General features: G+C 41.6%; 1 long non-coding RNA gene across 1 annotated transcript; it reads left to right on the forward strand.

Annotated features, from left to right (window-relative positions):
- Positions 1 to 397: 397 nt before the first annotated feature.
- Positions 398 to 754, forward strand: LOC112845441 (uncharacterized). The gene is made up of 2 exons (XR_003218259.1): positions 398 to 444; positions 589 to 754. It is a non-coding gene; the product is annotated as an uncharacterized LOC112845441 (long non-coding RNA).
- The last annotated feature ends 1,030 nt before the right edge of the window (positions 755 to 1,784 follow it).

A 1,784-nucleotide genomic window follows, 5' to 3' on the forward strand; every position in this document is an offset into this window, starting at 1 on the left:
CTTGTGGTTCCTGGAAGGAAAAACACGACTTTTTCAAGTCTTTGTCCTGTTTTTATGATAAATGTACGACTTTAATGTGAAACATTCAGAGTTTTTTCTCTTGTTGTGTTTGTTTGAAGCTGCTTCCTGTTGGCTTCAGCTGTTTGGAGTTTCCATTTTCTAAACTTCTACATTCTGAACCTTCTTCAGCTCTGAACAGATGATGAAACACTGAATGATTTCAAGCTCACACTTTGTCTAATAAACTTACATCTTTCATTCTTTATACAGATTGAGGAGCTGTGATTTGTCAGAGATCAGCTGTGATTATCTGGCAGCAGCACTGAAGTCCAACCCCTCCCATCTGAGAGAGCTGGACCTGAGTAACAACAAGCTGCAGGATTCAGGAGTGAAGCATCTGTGTGGTTTCCTGGAGAGTCCAGGATGTGGACTTGAAACTCTGAGGTCAGTCAGCATGTTTTAGTTGTGCTGAGATGAATATGATGTGAAAGTTGTGCTGACACTAAACTGCAGACATCAGGCTGATATTATACTGATCCACACTGAGGATCTTCATGGTAAAGTCTGTTTTCTTCTTCTCTGGTTTAGTCCATTGACTGCAGCAGAACAATGTTCACATTTCAAACAGTGAGACTCAACGTATGGCCCGCGGCCCACACGCGGCCTGACTACCTTTCCTGATTCAGAGAGAGGGGACCCTGATTAACTGTGTAGCTTCTTCCTCACAGTTCTAAGTATCAGACACAACAATGAATAATCCACAGCTGACTGTCTTTAGCAGGTCAAAGGTCACGGCACACAGCAGACAGTGGGAAATATTCTAATTCTGATCATTTATCAGCACATATCCATATGTATAAAAACAAAGCTGACACTGTGAGACTTGATCAGAGGTGAGATCATCACAGCAGAGGCCTTTGTGTCAAAGTCACTGAGGATCAAACAGAAACACATGAAGCAGATTTTCCTCTTCTGGCTTTTTATAGCAGATAACCTTCAAAATCTTCTGCAGTCGATCAAAAACTGACGCAAACCATGAAACAACATGTGAACATGAGCTGATGCTGCTGAAGTGAAGCAAAGTTACAGAGGTTTGATTACAGACACAGCTGAGAGTTTGTAATCTGTCATCATTTTAAAAGGTTTCAATTTCTTCAGTATTGAACAGCAGAAATTAGGCTTTGTTTTCAGAGGCCGACAGCAGTGAACACAACAGCAGACTGGTGCGTAATAAGCAGTGAATAATGCAGAAAACAGATTTTTGAAGGTAAACTGTTCTTGAAGTACACTGAGAGAGAGAGAGCTGTGCAGGAAGTAAAGGTCAAAGTCAGAGAGAATTCATGACCATGTTCATCAAACGTAAAGCATAGTTTGGATCTTCTTTTGCTGCTGGTTCACTCAGTTTTGGTTGGAGACAGATGAAACCTGCAGCTTCAGGATCTGTGAGCTGTCCACTTTCAGCCCCGACGGCGTGTCCGTGTACGTGCCGTCGAGTGAACGATCCACGCTCTGTGTTTCCATCTTTGTGTGTTTAGCTGCTCTCATTTACTGTTTTATCTGTTTGCTTGTTGTTGAAATACTTTTGGGAGCTTTAACCTGAGATTCTGGCAAAATACATTTATATTAAAAATCCATTCAGGATTGAATGAATCAACATCGCTTTATTCAAATTAAAACCATTTAAATAGGAAAATCCATTTTTTTACAGCCGCCTCTAATGCTGGGTAATGTCAGCTGGTCCATGTGCAGCTGGCTGTGAGGCTCAGGGAGCGTCTACAAAGTGC

This window comes from Oreochromis niloticus, unplaced genomic scaffold (genome assembly GCF_001858045.2).
Source record: "Oreochromis niloticus isolate F11D_XX unplaced genomic scaffold, O_niloticus_UMD_NMBU tig00007365_pilon, whole genome shotgun sequence".
NCBI classification, from domain to species: Eukaryota; Metazoa; Chordata; class Actinopteri; order Cichliformes; family Cichlidae; genus Oreochromis; species Oreochromis niloticus.